General features: G+C 42.8%; 1 protein-coding gene across 3 annotated transcripts in view; it reads left to right on the top strand.

The window, feature by feature from the left end:
• The window catches only part of Pag1 (phosphoprotein membrane anchor with glycosphingolipid microdomains 1), a 143,062-nt gene that overhangs the window by 59,675 nt on the left and 65,005 nt on the right, over positions 1-18,382 (top strand). The window contains exon 1 of one of the 3 annotated variants that reach the window (XM_037202350.1): positions 15,736-16,211. The exons of the other annotated variants lie outside the window; for them this stretch is intronic. The gene's annotated coding sequence lies outside the window, so the exon portion shown is untranslated. Of the gene's footprint in view, positions 1-15,735; positions 16,212-18,382 lie in introns of those variants that run through there. 3 annotated transcript variants of the gene reach the window in all.

Raw genomic sequence — 18,382 nt, 5'->3', positions numbered from 1 at the left:
CAGTCCTTTGCCCTCCTCACCTGAGGTCCAGAAGTAGAGGCTTCCATGCACTTGTTTTCAGCTGAATGGAAAGAATGCAAACAGTGTTTATGGACTTAAAGGGATTGCCAGAAAAATCTTTGAACAAAACAGGTTATTTTTTACTGAGGACAAGCAAATGCAAGAGATGGTGTGTGTTTCTGAGCCTCTGCTAATAAGCATGGTGACCATGAGGAGGAGTATGGACACTTTGACATCTATGCTCCTGTTAGCTAAAGGTAGTGACTGGATTCTAGTTACTGTGTTCTCATTTTGAATTGTTTTGTTTTATGACCCTTTCACATAATCTGATAAATCATGTAATACTCGAAATATGCCTGAAACACACACACACAGCTAAAACTAATGAGAACAACTAAATAATAACAAGACTAGACCATGCCCCTCTAGGCTACCACCTGTGGCCCCTCTTCCCATCAAAGATGGTTTTCTTAGGTTGAAAACCTTGGATGGTACCCTTGATTCTGCTTTTGTTCTTGAGATTTGATTTTATTTACATATGGATGGTGCACGCTCCTAACTGCTGAGCCATCTTTCCAGAAGCCCCAGATGGTTCCTTCTTGCCATTCAAATCTCAGCTTTATTGTTTCCTTAGAGAGCCCTCCCTAATACTCATATCTTAGGAACTCCAGCAATGACTAACAACAACCATACTCTCTCCCTTTTCTTCTCCTTTTTAACTTTCTTTAACCTCCTGGTAACTGGGTGTTAGTCAGTCTTCTGTCAGTGTTCCCTTACAAAGAGGAGAGCAGAGACCACAGCTGTCTTATCACCTGAAATCCCCAGTGCACAGGGCAGTGCCTGGCCTGAGGAAGCCTTTGTCAAACATTCCTCCCAGCCACACACTTTCTTCTCCCCATCTTCTGGGCCTTCCCCGAGGCCATTTCAGCAGAGATATTGTTCCTGGGTCCACCAAAAGGAATGATTACCAGACAGCTAATGCAGGAAGGAGATTTCCCCTAGCTTCCCCTGGCTGTGGACTCCGTGGTACTGGACACCATGCATTCTTTCACTGAGCAGCCGCTGCTTTCTGGTTGTGGAATCTGACTGGATCACCAACATCCACCCACTGGTTGTTAATGTGGGAGCCACTGGAGATCAGGGAGTGCTGGACAGCTTTCCAGCCCCAAGATAAAGGAAGGCTCTGGACAAGAACCACACACCCACCTTGAATTGCTGCAGAGGGGCTGGCTCTGCAGGCCAGCTGGAGAGCATGCTCTGCTCCGCGGACAGACGGAAGACAGGCCTGACAGAGACTCTTTCCCAGTGCTGTTGATTTACACCCACTGCCCCACTTCCCCCATGAGCAACTGTACTCTTTTCTCACTGCCCAGCTCCAACACAGTGGCCTGAGTCTGTTCTTGTTCTGTCTGGGAATATAATTACTACATTTTCTGCTAATGGCTTATTTTACATGATAATGAGTCCAAGTTTTTCTGCAGAGTAGACTTCATTTATGCAAAATAGATATAATTTGGAACGTGTCTGAATCATGCTATTCTTTTGGGGAGCAGAGAAGCTGTTAGGGAGCCTGTAAAATACAATTTTATGGGCTCTTGTCAGGTTAACAAAAGGAAATGTTGGTTCTGTGTTCACCAGAGATAATGTTTATTAGAAAGCTTCAGGTAAAATAGAAAGGAGCCTTTGAAGCTCACGGTCCTTGTGACTTCCTGTTTTAGGAAGGGAAATGGTCTTTGCCCATCTTCTGCACAGTAGTGACCTTGGTACATCAGCAGTCTGAAAGCATTAAGGAGACTTGCTCACTGATTTCCAATAGTATAGAACAGCTATTCCAAATCGAACCTGGCTATTCACAAGGAAAAGGAAGAAAATGAAATTAGCAGGGAGATGCAGCAAAAGCCTTTGAAAGTGCCATGACATCTCTTTCTATGTGATCCCCATGAGAATCTAATTTTATCCTGGAAAGAAAACATTTGTCTCCCGAAAGATGACAAAATACCTTCGCTCTATTAAAGACAATGGGTTATTGCTCATAAATGGAGAATTGGGAGTTCTCCTTTATTTAATTTTGTTCTCAACCTGTGGTAGGTTGTCTCCAAAAACAGTAACCTGCAAGAATATCATTCTTGTCTGGTATGCAGTTTGGTTTTCAAGTAGAGTTAATTTTCCATATTAATTTAAAATTTGGGCTTATGAATTAATAATTAAGAATTTTAGAAGTTCTTAGCTCTTGGGGCATTTATTGATCTTTGTCTTTTATGTGAACTTGAAAAACAGATGCCTCAGTCCTTGGAATCACATTCAGATCTAAAAAGTCTAAGTTCAGGGTAAGTTCTTAGAAAACAGCAGAAAGGAACTTTTCACTCATGCACAAAATCTTCTTTTTAATTCAAAGTAGATTTTTTCATATAATATATTCTGATTACAGTTTCCCCTCTCCCATATCTCCCCACATCTCCACAAACCCACATCCACACCCTTCTTTCTCGCCCTCATTAGAATACAAACACTCACCTGAGAAAATACTACAATAATACTACAATAAATACTACAACAAAACAAACAAATCAGAATCAGACGAAAGAACCAGACAGGAAAAAGTGTCCAAGAAAAGGCTCAAGAAGCACGTACAGATGCTGGAAACACACTCACATACGCAGAAGACCCATCGGAAACAAAACCGGAAACCACAATATGTAAGGAAAAACAAAAACAGACATAGCATTGTGAAACACAAAGCCTCCAAAAACACCATTGAGTTCTTTTTGTGTTGGCCGTCTCCTGATGAGCATGGGGCCTGCCCTTAAGTGTGGCTGGTATACCTTGTTGAGACTCCATTGGAGAAAGCTAATTTTTCCTTTCTAAGTGGTTATTGATTCGAGATCCTTCCGGGTTATGGATGGGAGCTTTTTTCTACTTCCTCTCTCAGCCAACAGGACCTCATGTGACTCAGACCTGTGCAGGCCTTGTGCATGCTGCCACAGTCTCTGGGAGTTTATATGTCATGCACAAAAATTAAGCTTGGACCTGATGCCAATGATCTGGCACAGAAACGTATATATTAGGCCAGAGGTTGTAAAAGATCTTCCTCAAATGCTTTCTGCCTTAGTTTTTGAGACAGGGTCTCTCACTGAACCTGGGGCTCACAAATTGGGCTAGACTGGCGAGCCAGCAAACTCCAGGGCCCCAACAGTCTGACACCCCAGGGTTGAGTTGCAGGTGGGAGCTGCCACATGCAGCTTTTTGCATGGATGCTGAGGATCCAAACTTAGGTTGTCATACTTAGGCTTTCCTGACTGAGCCCCCTCCCAGCCTCCCACTTTGGCTTTTAAGGCAACACAAATGTGTTCAGAAAGGCCTGACTGCCCAAGGTTGACTTTGATCTGGGGAGGTGATAGACTAGGTTTGAGGACAGCTTCAGACTGTCTTCGGAAGAAAGGCATGCCCCAAGAAAGCTTTACATATAACCGCAGGTACTTTCCGCGTCTCCCTGGGCCTGGCCCACCATCTTACTTAGGACCCTGGCTCGCATCTTCTGACCAGTGGCTGAACTTAATTTTTGTGCTGAAAAAGATCTTGATGTTGTGACCTCTGACAAGAGTATGGCACTTGGTAGAGATTTGGATTTTATTTTACACTGTGGTACTTTCAGGCAAACAGAAACATTTAGTGAGCCCTTTCGTCATGACGGGTATTTAAGAGGCTGACAGTCATTAAGGAAGGAGCTACAGAGTTTTGTGAAGTACCTGTGCATAGAAGCTGATTTTTAAGCAGGCTGTTTGCCCTTAACAAAGAACAATCTCTGTAGTTTCTTGAGCTGTGATGTCCTTGGTGTCTTAAGATACAAATACTTAGTCCATTTTCTGAGTAGAGTTAATTCATGTCAGCATTTGGATTCTTCTAGAAAAATCAAAACCTGGCTTTAATTCCATTTAGCAATAATTGATGGATTTAAATAATAGGCACACTCCATGTGATGGTTAAACTTTTCAAAGGTGTTTGGGAAATGAATAACACTGGTGAAATCATTGCTTTTACTTACAACTCAAATCCTTTATTGTTTTGTAGTTAATGGTTGTCTTGTGTGTAAAGCTTTTTACTGGACCTTCTTCTACACGGAAAGTTAAAAAGTAAAAATGGCTCCGGTCCCACCAATCAGGTGACCCCTTCTCTCACAGAAGGAGGAGTCGACATGAATATTAATAGCGAGTGCAGAGAGAATATGTAAGAAATGGGGCTGGGGAAGCCAGGAAGGCCTTGGCAAGCTCTGCAGAGGAGGGTGGCTCAAACTGGACCTTAGTGGATAAACAGTAGTTGCTTGAACAAAAAATGCCTTTGCAGAACCGCTCTCCTGTTCTTTTGATTTTCCTGAATGCTATTCCTAATTCTACCTAAATGCTTGTGATAACATACCTTACCACAGTCCCCAAGCTCGACTAGAATATGTAGTAGAAAGAAGCCAGAAGCAGGCAAGCATGTGGAGAGACACTGTTCTCTCCTTTCCTTGTTCCTTCAGGGAAAAGCAGCCAGCAGAGTTGATCTGGGCCCTTTTCAAGCTCTGCTATAAATCTGGTGGGGAGAATGTCTTGGACCTACCTTGGCTCAGTCCTCATCCCAGCCCATCATTCCAGATGTAGTGACAGTGGCCGCACAAGGCTCTTTCTGCCCACAGCACTGAAAGCCTCCTTTCTGCCATTTGGTACTCACACGACATGTGAGGGGTGAGTGTGGTCCCTGGCGAGGGGTTTCAGGACCAACTGACCAGGCCGTGAGACTTCTCCCCACCTACAGGCTCTGTGGTCTGACTGTGCTTCTTAGCACCCTCTCTGCCTCTGCACCCTCACTCATAAGAGCACCTAGTCCTGAGACTGCTGTTCATGTCGTCTCTGGCCTCCTCCCAGCCATAATCACCACCATTGCCATTTGAAGGCAAAGCAATCGGGCTCAGAGGTTAATTAACTTGGCCCATTTCACACACAGTATGACCTAGAGCCTGGGGCTTCCCGGGAGCCTCACTGCACTCTCTGCACACAGGATACATCTGCATTAGACTGAATAGAGTTTCAGAATTGCATTTTCAGATTTCATCAAGACAAACCTGTTTTTCGTGTGTTCTCCGTAGGTGACCCTATCTTTTCCTAGGTTTTCATTAGTCATGTGACTCAAGGTTGACAGCAATACATTTTGGGACCTGTTATCTGTAAATTAAGTTTTACTGGAACGGCTGTGCCTTCGTCCTTCAGCTGTGTTTCCACTGCCTTTGTGCTGCTGTGACAGAGTTGGAGTTATGAGGGAATGGGTGGCCTCCAAAGCCTGAAATATTTATGCCCTGGCCATTTACAGAAAATTGATGAGTTTCCTAATCTCACTTAGTATTTTCATCTTTCCCCCGAGATCAAGATCCTTAAATTTTAGATACCCATCAAATTCCTCTACCTCCATACCCCATGTCCTTCTTAAAATCAGCATCTACCAAATGATTCGAATTCATTTTCCACAGGAAACAAATTCCTCCTGGGCTTCCTTCCTATCTGGGTTAACAACACTGCCATAAGTCAGCATGCCATCTTTCTTTCCACTGCTTGTGACCAATCTGCAGTGAATGCCTGTTGATTATCCTAAATGTATAATCTGCTTGAGAACATTGGCCTCAATGAGAATGTTCTCCATTCCAGTGTGCTCAGACCAGAGCCCAGAAATTCCTCTCCAGAAGGTCTATCAGATAACAGCTGTTGGTACATCTCTGTCATGGGAGAGAGGTCCATTGCTGAGTTGTAGACATGGCTTTTCAAGTGAAAATTTGGAAATGGTAGATGGCCAGAATATTCTTAAGCCTATGGTTTCTTTACGTGAACATATGGAGGGAGGGGTGATTATCCAATTAATGGAGTTGGCACTTCAAAACCATTTATTTATTGCTTTGAAAGGGAATCTCCCATATTTGATGCAAGGCCATGTTGATTGAGGGTAAAGAGTTAAAACCCTTAACATGACATTATCATTTTTCTTGTTCATCCAAAGAGCACAGACAGATAAATGCATTTTGATCCTCATCAGTATTACTTGAATATTATTGTAAAGCTCATGATACTATTAGCTCTGCTTACTCTTTTATGAATTTAAATTATTCTCTGATAACTAGTAAAGAGCACAGAGGAATATCGCACAAATAAGCTTGAAACACAAAGGGATTAGTGGGTAATTAATATCCACTCACTGCCTTAGTAGCTTTGATCTTGGCATTTGTTTTATCCAGCAAATATTTTCATAGTGCCTTAATTTCACTCTCTATTTGAAACTTAGACAGGAGTTTTCTTTGTTTTTCAAGAACAGAAGAGACATTGACAACACTTACATGTAGAGCTGAGGCCATAAATTAATTCTGATTCTCCCAGCAAAGATATTAGTCTTTGTGGAACACAAAATAGACTCAAGAATAACAGGTCCACATGCCAAACAGTGATCTTAAAGATTCATAGTTTCCTCTGGTTAGGGATAATATAATACATCTATAAGCTTCCCCAAATCCTCCCTGGAGTGTTAATTATCTATAGACTTTCAAAGATATATTTTGATCAGACATATAAAGAAAAAGTATAGCTCAATTACTGTCAAATTAAGAATGATTTTACATTCTGGTTCAGAGAAAGATACCGCCCACCATCAGACTTCAGAATTGCTGAAATGCTTAAAGAGCAAGTGTTTGTGGATGTTAAGCTAACACATCGATTCCATGCCCTTTTCTCAGCTGCCTCCTGTAGTGGTAGCAGCTGCTACTGGCACTGTGTCCCTGTTTGTAAGCTGGTGACCCCGTAGGGCCTCCCATCTAACCTGGCAGGTGGCACTCCAAGACTAGATCACACTACTAGATCACACAAGTAGGTTCGTGTCTTTTAGGGAATAGAAGCTTGCAGGTCCACAGTACCATCCAGTGGTCATCTAGAAAGTTTGTGTTTGTTTATTTTATTTATTTTTACAGTACTGAGGGTTGAACCTAAGGGCCTCCCACATGCTAGGCAAGTACTTTACCACTGAGCTACACCCTAGGCATTTTTATTTTTTTATTTTTGGGTGTCATCATTTTGGTTGGGAGGGGGGTTGTTGTTTGTTTGTTTGTTTGTTTGTTTTTGAGATAGGGTCTAACTATGTAGTCCTAGCTATTTTAGAACTTACTGTGTGGACCAGGCTGGCCTGAAACTCACAGACATCCTCCTGCCTCTGCCTCTCAAGTACTGGAATTAAAGGCATGTACCACCATTCCCAGCTATTTTTTATTTTGAGATAATGTCTTACTAAGTATTCAGGTTGTGCACATTCTGAATCCCAGATGACCTTGAACTTGTGTTCCTCCTGCCTCAGCCTCCTGAGTAGCTGGGATCATAGTTGTGCATTATCAGGCCCTGCTCCCAATGATCTTTTTGTCAGAGCTAGACAGTTTGGTCCAATGGATAGAGCATGGCCCTGAGATTAGTCAAGTAACCTATTTGTGCTTAAAGTGAGAAGTAATGCCTAGTTCACGAAAGGTGTGACATGAAGCATGGGAAGAATCCTGTAAGACATCTGGCACATAGTAGGTTCTGGGATCGTTATAGTGATGGTGACTGTTGATGCTGTCCTCATCATCAACCTCGTGTTTGAGGCTTACCCTAATCATAAAACACCTCTGTTCAGTGTTCCAAAAGTTTCCCTGTCACCTAGAGATGATCTAGTTAGTGAGAAGTGGAAGAATCCTCTCACTCTCAATAGGAAAGTAGTACTTCTCTAGAATGCTAACTGTTCTACACGTGAGATCATGATTTGATGTTATGGAGGAAAATGTATGAAAGTCATTCACAACAGTTGGCCCACCCTAACATCTACCCCATCTATGACCTGCTGGACTTGGGAATGGACTGGTCCTGTGGAGCCATAGCCATAGGTCAGAATGTTTTGTCACATCAACAGAAGACAAATTAGGACAGCATCCTAACTGAAAATAAAGGTGACAATATGGCCGGGCAGTGGTGGCGCACGCCTTTAATCCCAGCACTCAGGAGGCAGAGCCAGGCGGATCTTGGTGAGTTCGAGGCCAGCCTGGGCTACCAAGTGAGCTCCAGGAAAGGCGCAAAGCTACACAGAGAAACCCTGTCTCGGAAAAAAAAAAAAAAAAAAAAAAAAAAAAAAAGAGGTGACAATATGGACTGGCTGGCAGAAGCTGGACCAACGATTCTAAAGAAGGTCAAAAGCAATGTTAGATGTCAGAAGAGTTTGTCGTCTGCTACTTTCTGTTTCCTGTAAAGTTGTGTAACTTTATAGACTGTTAGGATTTGTCCCTTTGTTTTCTCAGCTTTCTAATGAGAAGTGAGTCTGTCGCTTCTAATGGCAGACTTGAAAACTTCTGAAGTAAAATGCTCCCCTTATGCCCTCTTCTCACTTGGTTTTTTAAGAGTTTTTTTCTATATGTTGCTAAAATCTTATATGTGCAAATAAGGTAACAACTGTGGGAGACTTGAGCAGAAGATTTTGAGTTCTAATTAACATATATATACATATATGAGTGTGTGTATATATATATATATATATATATATATATATATATATATATATATCCAACCCACAGTAGATGCATCCTCTGTAGTAATTTATGTGTTCATTTGGGACTCAGTGGCTTCAGAAAGCTTAAGTGCTTTGCAAAGGACACCAGACAGTGTGATTTATATAACCTAGACTTCTCTGATGTCTCATTTTCCTGTTTCCTCTTACTGCATCTAACAACAGGTACTGCACCTTGGTAAGCTCATTTCTCCTATGCACGTGAACTATAAAGTCCCCCCAGCATAGCAGCAGGGGTGGGAGGGACATGACTTTGGAATCAGCCATGGCTGACTGACTCAGACACCTATTCTTGTCTTTTCATTGGTTTATGGGTTTCTCAATATGATGCCTCTTTTTCTGTTGTTGGAATTCCCACCTGGAGGGGAAATCTGCCTTACATTCAATGTATTTACTATTTTGTAAATAATCTGTAGACAAAGATAGAATAAAAAGCAGTGTGGGCAACAAATCATATTATTATCCACTGCAACCTCAGGAGGCTGATGCAGAAGAAGAATGAGTTTGGTGCCAGCCTGGACTACATGAGAAAGCCCCATCTGAGAAGAAAACGCACTGTGGCTTCATGACTAAGTATCGGTCCTCTCTCTCCCATGGTTTGGCACTTTGTGATGGCTGTACTTGTGAAAAGGTGACCTCAAATTACAGTTCTGACTTGAGAATGCAAAGAGGCCTCGAGGCTTCGATTCCTGTCACCTTCGATACGGAAAGCTTACCGCTTAATGTCAAAGAGCATCTCCCGGCAAATTCCGTAGTTCTCTCTATGGATGTTTAAACTGAACTTGGTTTCATTCGATAAATTGTGACTTTTGGGCACACGAAGTAGACTCATTTCTGTGATTAAATTCTCATCCATTTGCTAGAAGATTAAATGCTATATTGTAAAATGCAAAAGGACACATTTAATTTGGAATCTCCATTTTAATTGAAACACCATCATTCTATTTTGAGCATTGAGGAGGAACATTAAACCATGTGCTTAAGTTAATGATTAAGCTTAACTTTAAGGCAGCTTTCCTTTGGGTTTTGGGGAGGGGGATGGGAAGTATTTATAGGTGTGTTGTTTATACACAAATAAAACTAAATGTGTATATGGACTGCCATGTGTGCGTTGATGATTTGGCCCCATGTTAAATAGGGTCAGTGGCATCAAAACAGGAGAGTAATGACCTGTGTCCCGAGTCCCAACATGGGATTGTTACTTAGTAGGTGCTCAGGAGTAACACACCAATCTCCAGGGAAGTAATCAGCTGCAGAAACTTGGCTCTCTGGCTAGAGTGCCAGTCCTCAGAGTATTGTTGAAGCCCTGAGCCTCAGTTTCCCTATGTACAGAAGTGTATGACAATGTTTGCTTTGTCATTTTAAAGGATTGGAAGTTAGAATCAAGGGAATGTTTGTCCCGTTTCCGAGTGTTGGACGATGCTGATGCTGGAGTCCTCTCCAGTGTTGTTCCTGTGTGGTATTTACCGCACGCCAGTCCTAATACCCCGTGCCGTTCAACAGATGCATACGTAAGCCTTAGGAGCTAGTAATGTGATACTAAAATTGGGGCAAAATGTAATTTCTTCTCAATTATTTGACTTACAAACACTAATTAGACATAATTATCATTCCTTTTTGTTTTTCATGTGGAATTATTCAAATTCATACAGACTTATGATTGAGTCATTTCTCTCTGTACATTAAAAGCTTTTATGCATAGATGAATGCATATAAAAATTATTATGAAGATCTAAGATATAGATAAATGAAAACTTGGCATTTAATGGATTACTATCACTCCATAGGACATTAGATCAGGACATGTGTCACATAAAATTCACTCTTAGATATGCTGTCTATTTAATGATGGGGTTTTTTTGAAATGAAGTCTTGCAGGTTTTGATGAAGAAAATCAATCAGTGTGTGCCTTATCTTTTATTCTCTCTTCTGGCTCAGTGTGCAATTAGATTTACTGCACAGGATCACAGTGTGTGTCGTATATTAATTTTATACTCACCCTGCCCATATTAATTTTCCAGTCACCCTGCTGAAAAGTGATACCGGAAATGTACTAATAAAGTCATAACCATTAGCCAGAATCACAAGTGTTACAGTTCCATTTTATTTTATTTTCGGTCTTTTCTATATATCCTTAGCTGCTATGTTAATGATTGAACCCATTTGAGTTCACTTTCGTTATGTACTGTCATGGAGTGCTGAAGGCAGAGACTCTCAACATGTGATCCGACACATTTTCCAGGCAGGAGAATCAGATACAATCTCACACCACTTTTTGCAGCTGTCTGGTCACTGTGTGCATTCATATAGAGAAGAATAGTGGAGTCTTGGTTAACACTACGCTAAAGACTCCTCGGGCTTTTCCCAAAGCTCTGAGAAACATTAAGAGATGGAATAAAATCACGGACAGGTGAGGCTCAAACACTACCCATTGCTAGCAGAGGCCAGGCTGAAGGCCGGGTTTTATTTGTTCTAATATGGAACCCCAGCTTGAAGCACAGGCCACGGTGGCTTGTACAAGCCTCCCCCTAATCCCAGCAGAGCGACTCAGATTATGGCCCAGAGAATAGAAAAGAGCTTGTGTTCCCAGAGGGCAGCCCCACTCCCGAGAGAAGCACATGTCCCCCAGGTAATTCCTTGGAGCAGTCCCTTTACCTCCCCATAGATGGAGCTAATGAAGAGATGGGGTTATGTGCTTGAAATATGGGCATGGGGGCGGAATAGTTCACTCCCTTTGCAGAACAGGCAATAGAGCGTTTCAGGTCATGTGAAACTGCATAGAACTTAAAGACAGAGGACAAGAGTGAGCTTTACCAAGAATGATAGGGACATGTTTGAAGAGAAACATTCCAGGCCTGGTTCTATCAGCAGAGATACATGCAGGGGAGTGACTCTGTGTTAGGAAAAAGCCAAGGCTGACGGAGCATGTGAGAGCTGGGGAGCCGCCTCCTCACCCAGAACTGGCAGCAGCAGCCCAAGTGGGCATTTCTTTGGGAAGGTTTTGTTGCTGTTGTGTTACTGTGTGCTAGCATGCTGATCTCTGAGAATATCATTGTATATTTGCATCGTTCTCTCTGTAATTTATCTTGACTAATGACATGTAGCTAGAAGCTTTCCAATTATACATTGAACTCAGTGACTAATCATCAGATTTCACTAGCAAAGAGCCCATAATTTTTGGAGTGTATGATCATTATAAGGACATGTTGCAGAAAGAGATTGTTTCCTCCTTTTCCCTGATAAAAAGGATGTTTGTGGTTATGTTAGACGAGAGAGTTAGCTATGAGATAGACATTAAAATTGCAGTTTGTAAGTATATATCAGTCCAGGCAGGCTGAGTGGCATGTTTGGGTAACTCGGGGTAAAGTCCAGATATATTCCCAAGGCAAGTACCTACTAATGTTAAGGTTGCCGCCTCTGTGTAAGTGAGGGTTATGTTGAATTTGCTCAAGATTGAGTCCTTTGACAAGGAACTTCAAAGAGAGATAATGGCCAGTCATAACCTATAGATTTTGTCATTCCTTCCAGTGAATCATGCCCAAAGATATCACTAAAAGAAACAAAATTAGTCTTTAATATTATGAGACTGTAAGGGAGGTCCATCTGGCATAAAGCCATAGTTAACTCTTCGCTGAATGCTTCAATATGGACTACTGTATCTGTTAGTGATGCTTGGGCAAGGGTGATAGAAAGTTGTGGGGCCTGGAGTAAACAGAGCATATCAGCCACCAGATCCTTCCCTGAAAGTCTCGCTAGGAAGATGTGGCAGTCACATGCTATATGGTAAATACAAGACACCATATGGATAAGGGCCAGGCTGTCTATCCTAGACCTACCTGATTTGTTTTTTTTGTTGTTGTTTCATATATATATATATATATATATATATATATATATATATATATAATATATATAGTGTTCTGGCTGTGTGTTTGCCTGCAAGCCAGAAGAGGATATCAGATCTCATTACGGATGGTTGTGAGCCACCATGTGGTTGCTGGGAATTGAACTCAGGACCTCTGGAAGAACAGCCAGTGCTCTTAACTGCTGAGCCATCTCTCCAGCCCCACTGATTTGTTAAAAGGGGCTTCTTACAGAGTCCTGTTTCGTGGGATCCTGACTACTGTGACTGTCTTGGCTTAGCTAAGAGATCAACAGACTTGCTGTGTATAGAACCGGGCATGGCTTCCACGGTCTGGATTGTGGGGTTCCCTTCTTGGCTCTCTTTGACCAAATGGGTATCTTAGTTCTTCACTAGATCACAGCTTGCCGAATCCAGGGTCTCTGTAATGCCAGAGAAAGAAGAGAGAACAGGATGTTGTAATCAAAGGCAACATATGTCATCTAGTTTCTCTGTTCCACCTGGGCAAGAGACAGGGCGAGAGGGCCAGTCGTGTCAGCTTTTCCTGAGGAGACTACAGGATTTGTTTTCTCTTACTGCAAGAGGCCTACTTTATTTGCTTATGTGCATATGTGCTTATGAAAAACATTAACTTGTTTTAATGGCAGTTTTGTAAACTTATGAATTTAATAAGCCATTTGTGCTGGGTAGTTTTATGTCAGCTTGACACAAGCTAAAGTCATCTGAGAGGAGGGAGCCTCGGTTAAGAAAATGCCTCCATAACGTCAGGCTGTAGGCAGACCTTTGGGGAGTTTTCTTAGTGATTGATAGGGAGGGGTCCAGCCCATTATGGGTGGTGCCATCCCTGGGCTGCTGGTCCTGGCTTCTATCAGAAAGTAAGCTGAGCAAGCCATGGGGAGCAAGCCAGTAAGCAGCACTCCTCCATGGCCTCTGCATCAGCTCCTGCCTCCAGGTTGCTGCCCTGTTTTCCAGTCCTGACTTCCTTTGATGATGAACAGTGATATAGACGTGTAAGCCAAGTAAACTTCCCTTTCTTCCCTAACTTGCTTTTGATCCTGGGATTTCATCACAGCAACAGAAACCCTATGTAAGACATCATTCTTTTTTTTTTTTTTTTTTGAAAATAGATTATTTTCTCATACAATATATCTTGTTTATAGTTTCACCTCCCTCCACTCCTCCCAACTTCTCCCTACCCCTCCTCTGGTCCAGATCCACTCCCTTTCTGTCTCTCATTAGAAAGAAACAGGCTTCTAAGAGATAACAAAACAAGACAAAATAAAATATAGTAAGATGAAGCAAAAACTTTCATATTGAAGTTGGACATGACATCCCAGCAGGAGCAAAAGAGTCCCGAGAGCAGGAGTCCCATAAAAATACTAAGCTAATAGCTATACTATATATACAAACATATATATAGGTAAGATATATATATGCAGATGACCTGGTATAGACGCATGTCGGCCCTGTGCTTGCTGCTTCAGTCTCCGTGAGCTCCTACATGTTGTTTAGTTGATTCAGAGGGCTGTGTTCTCCTGGTGTCCTCTATCCCCTCTGAGGTTCCATTACTTCTTTAAAAAGCAAATTATAGAAATAGCATTCTCATGTCATACAGTGCATTCATTTCAAGTACCCAGCACAGTGGCTGTCTGTGCACCCAGAGGCATGCAACCATCGCAGTCGGCTTTAGAACATTCACCTAAACCCCAAAGCAGCTTTCACTGCCCCTGCTATCCTCCCCACCCTACCCATAAGTAAGTATCCCCTCCCCCCACCTACCTTAAGCACCCTCTGGTTCCCTTCTGTCTCCATGGAACAGGCCAGGCAGCCCCTTCGAAACACTTACCTGGGATGGTTGTAGCTGTGAGAGTTTGCTGAATCTAATGGAAAAGTCTACAGTTTCTGCATGTGACTGATGAAAAGATTATGTATCACTGGGAATGATAACAATCTGAAAATAGCCACGAATTCAGAATGGAGGAAAGTACTTTACAGGCACCGCCAGTTGTAGACTTCAGTCATTTGTTCTACCCCTTCGCATGAAGTGCTTTTAACAGACAAAATCTGCAATAAATAGCTTATCGATTTCATATTTTTAGGCCTCTGGTGTACTGTGTAGCAAAAGCCCCTGGGGACTTTCTGTGTGTCGAATTTGAAGGGTTGACTCCTCCCCTCTGAGAGGGTCCGGCTCAGTAGGGAGGGATGAATTTGCAAAAACAAGTGAGTACAAACTAAAGTCAGAGCCTCTGAACAGCACTTAACAGTGCATACGGAAGGGACAGTCACTTCAGCGGGAGCCTTGTGAGGCAGAGCTCTCAGAAACAGCCCCCACAGAGGGTAGCACTAGAGACCACGGAAGCATTAGGAAGGCTTGAACACGGGGAGAAGGAAGTGGAGGTGAAGGACCAGAGAGCTCAAACACGTGAAGGTAGGACACATCGTAGGGCCGTGGGATGTGAGCAGATGAGATAGCCGAGGGGTGATGGGAAAGGAAGGTACCGAGGAGAATCCTTTGAACTATGAATCAGTATCTGGAAAGCCCTGTGTGAAGTACCAAGAGCCCAGCCTTCGCCTACCACATTCATTTCCTGTGACGGCTATGGCAAAGAGCCACAAACCGGTGGTTCAGAGTAATACTTCCCTTCCCAGAGTTCTAGAGTCCACAAGTCTGCAGTCAAGGTGCCTCAGAGAGAGCCATGTTTTTCCTTTAACTCTAGGGGAGGAATCTTTCTTTGCCTTTCCAGCTGTGGTAGCCTCAGGTGCTTCCCCTATCTGCCCCTAGCATCATATAATGGTCTCCCCACACCTCTCAAGTCACCTTCCCTCTATACAGCTGGTCTCTTGACCTTTTTTCCTCCTGCCTGTCCATCATCCCTCTTCCTTTTTATACACACATCCAGCCATGCTTGATAAAAATCTTCCAGCCTGAAAATAGAAAGTCAAAAGGAACTCACCGGAGAAAAGGACTTCCAGGTTAGATAAACAACTCCAAATAAGGAGGAAAGAGACGTTTTGCCAAAACCATCATGTGAAAATGTTCATGCCCTGCTTATTTAGTTATCAAGAGTGTGTGAGCCAGGTAGAGTTGACAGCAAGAATCCCGAAGCACACGTGACAGCCTTGTTTCCAGCGTGAGCTGTTATATGCCTGGTACTTCACAGTTGGTAAACAGAGCACTTCCTGTGTTTGGAAATAGTGTGGATATGAAGTGAGCTGCACCCTAGAGGCTCTCAGAGCAGCAGTGTTCAGAGGTGGGACTTGGGGAGAGGTGATTGGGTCATGAGGCTGTCTGGCTTCATCAATACACTCAATCGATTCATGGATTGGATGGCATTACGAGGAGCTAGTGAAACTTAGGAGGTGGGAATGACCTGGAGAAAGTAGACTACTAGAGATGCACCCTTGAAAGATAATACTTTCTTCTTGACCCCATCCTGTCTGGCTCTTTGCTTCCTGGCCGCTGTGAGGTGAGCAGCCTCCTCTCCCATGGGCTGTCCCTGACGTGATCGATGTTCTGCCTCAGCTCTGGCCTGGAACGATGGGGCCACTAACCATGGATTTCTGAAGCCAGACACAAAATAAGCCTTTCCTCCTTTTAATTGTTCCTCTTAGGTGTTTGTCACAGCGACAAAAACTGGCAGGCACATGCTTTATTTCCATGATGGCCTCACACCAACCCCCTGGAGGAAGAATAACTCAATCTCTTTAGGAAAGGGAACAGCAAATCCCAGGTCTCGGAACCTCGCCAACACCGCAGGTACCATCTTTCACTGCCATCCTGATGCCTGCATGTCTCAGCCAAACATCCTTGGTACCACATAGATTTTTTTCTTAGCTTATACCTTTCATATTAGCTCCCCAAAATCTTCTGCCAGCTGCCAACTTTGAAGAATCACAGAGATTAGCAGTTATTCTCATCTATGTTACTTATTTATGAAGTGGACTGGTCATTTGAGTAATAAGCTTGATAAATAATGTCCTTTAAGTAGGCCACCAATAATATCTTATAAGCTTGTATTTCATTTTGATAATGGTAATAATAACTTTCTCATTCATGATACTAAATCAATGGATACTATCATAAACAATACAGAAAGTTCCACAGAAATAAAGTTTTGTTCCTAGCCAGACTTCAAGATATTTCCTGGTGCTTAATCTAAAAAGGTTAATACCTAGTCTAGAAATATTGTCCACACTTTTTCATAAGAATAGTTGTTGCAGGCTAGAGAGATGGCTGCCTGGGTAAAACATGCGGACTTGAGTTTGGATCCCCAGCACTCATATAAAGAGCTGGATGGCAGCACTGTGACCCCAGCCCTGAAGACAGGGTGTCGGAGGGAGAGAAGACAGGCAGATCCCCAGAGCTCACTGGCCAGCTGGGCTAGCCTCCTGTGAGCTCCAGTTTCAATGAAGAAAACTTGTCTCAAAAATGAGGGTGGAAAGGCATAGGAAAGGAGGCAGATAGTTAATATCAGCCTTTGGCTCTTTTGTGCTCATACACATATGGCCACATGGACTCACTTACACATACACACACACACACACACACACACACACACACACACACACACACACACACACACACATAAATAGCTGTTAATTGTTTTACTAATTCTTCCCAAAGTTCTGGAATTCATAATCTGCAGTCAAGGCGTTTCAGAGCCATGTTTCTCCTGTAACCTCTAGAGGAGGAATCCCCATGCCGTCCCCAGCTTCTTGGTCTGAAAGAAGAAGGTAGAGAAAAATAGTTACTAAATATATTGTGTACAAGACACAGAACTATAACCCCAAAGCCAGTCATCTTCTAGAAGTTTTGATGTCATAGACACAGCAGGAACTTCCCCTCCTACCATGCTATCACAGAGATGAACTGCACCATTTGTAGTAGAACTCTAGAGTGGTGCTTAAGACAAATTCAGGGACACAGCTGCCCCTGACTAACACTGTGGTCCCCCCCACATACACACAGACCCTGCTCCCAAGCTGGTGGGCTTGCAGCATCCCTTTCAAACGACATACAAGGCTTGATGAGACGGCATACCAAGTCCCTGGTTGCTCCAGATCTGAGGTTCATTTTGCTACAATGCACCTTTCTGATTTCTTTCTGTGGTGGTTTTATATAGTTTTTCTTACCTTTGCTACTTAACTATAGGACAGTTGCCATAGTAACACCTGTTGATGGCAGACCCAAAAGAAAACCAAATGCCATTTGCAGAAGGAAGCTGCTGCTGTCTGTGTTCTTGCTCCTTATTCAGACCAAGGGATGCTTTCTTTCTTTCTTTCTAATCTTGTGAGCGATACCTGTTTTCTTCATGTTGGCAGGTGGTTGAAACTGTTCTTTGCGTTTCCATTTTACATGCTAAGCTGCAGTATGTCACCCTCTGGAGTGTTTTGTTGCCTGGTGATTTTGCTGACTATAACACGAGTCATGTCTTTATTAATTTTTACATAGTTTTTGTTAGATTTTTCTTTCTGTAGATGACCTATTCCGCTCTATAATCCCCTTATTGGGCTGATTTTTCATGTTTTTTTTTTCCTGAGTCTTTTTTTTTAACTCAGAAATTTTTTTATTCATTTTACATAGCAATCACAGATCCCCCCCTCCATCCTCCTTCCCCTCATGCCTTCTTCCTCAAAACACTCCCCATTCCCTGCTCCAACAAGGCAGGCTCTCCCATGAGGAGTCCGCAGAGCCTGGTGCATTCAGTAGAAGCAGATCCAAGCCCCTCCCCCTGCATCAAGGCTGTGCAAGGTGTCCCACCATAGGTAGTGGGCTCCGAAAAGCCAGAAAGAGGAAATCAAATGTATTTAACGTTAACAGCTTTGTAGAGGTAAAAGTAACATACAGTTTAGTCCTCTTATTTGGTGTATAGCATCTACTAGTTTCTAGTATCTGTCTATCCTCCTAAAACTGTTACTGTTGTTGAA

This window comes from Peromyscus leucopus, chromosome 2, assembly GCF_004664715.2.
Source record: "Peromyscus leucopus breed LL Stock chromosome 2, UCI_PerLeu_2.1, whole genome shotgun sequence".
NCBI lineage: Eukaryota > Metazoa > Chordata > Mammalia > Rodentia > Cricetidae > Peromyscus > Peromyscus leucopus.
This window is presented reverse-complemented; position numbering and strand designations above follow the sequence as displayed.